Raw genomic sequence first — 1,004 nt, 5'->3', positions numbered from 1 at the left:
ATGTCTAAACCAGTGGCCCTCAATTATCTTGTGCTGAATGAAGGACTCTCCCCTGCTAAAATGCAATATCCCTGAACCACACAACCAGGTTTCCTATTCCTCTGTCCCTTTGCTGGTACCTATCACAGCATGAACACTGTGACTATTTGCTGGGTAAAGGAATGGAGAAAAGGAAGACTTCACAGCAGAGATAGGATTTGAGTTGGGTCCTCAAAAATGAGCCAATCCAGAAAGTGCCAGGAGGAGTGGCCAGTTAAGATCTCATTGGTCCTTTGCCATGGCCACCCCCAACAGCCCTGGTGGGGGGGTGGAGTTCTCATTATTAATCCTGGTCAATAACAGGTAGGGCCACCCAGAGGCACAATAGAGAAGGTGCAGCCCAGCCTACACAGACAGGGGTGGGGAAGGGGCTGTCTTTATACCTTCAGAGCCCAGCGCAGAGACTGGCATATAAATATGTGTTGGATAGAATTAAATATCTCAAACTCATTAGTGAGTATTCTGCGGGCCCCAATACTGGGACACTCACGATCCTGGATTTAGGGGAAATGTACGCAGGAGGGACCCAAGCAAAAGGTGGCCTCAGTCTGCTGTGCTAGCCTCTGTAGCCTAGGATTCTGCAGACATACAAGGATTCTAAGTCCCAGACAGCTACCAAGCCCTTGCCGAGTTTTTTCTGAAGGCCTGTCACACACGAGAGCTATGGGGAGGGTGGTCCCCATGCAGCTGAGCAGTGATGAGTCCAGCCCAGTCCTCCACGGCTGACTGTGACCCGAGTGAGGATGGATGGGCAGGGTGGCATCTGGGAGGGAGGCAGGGCTAGGAGGGCATGCGATTCAGAGCACGGGAGGGGCTGTCTGGAGGCCCCATGAGGCTCATCCATCTTGGTGAGCAATGAGTTCCCAGAACTGTAAAATCTCATTTTTCCTGGAGAATCTGACCCATGAGTAGCTTGAATTGGGAATTTTCCAAATACAGGGCAGCGACTGCAGAGGGAGGCATAA

The sequence above is a fragment of the Otolemur garnettii genome, unplaced genomic scaffold (genome assembly GCF_000181295.1).
Source record: "Otolemur garnettii isolate 467f Iridium unplaced genomic scaffold, OtoGar3 scaffold00012, whole genome shotgun sequence".
NCBI classification, from domain to species: Eukaryota; Metazoa; Chordata; class Mammalia; order Primates; family Galagidae; genus Otolemur; species Otolemur garnettii.
The sequence above is the reverse complement of the archived record's forward strand: the minus strand, read 5'-3'. Positions refer to the sequence as shown.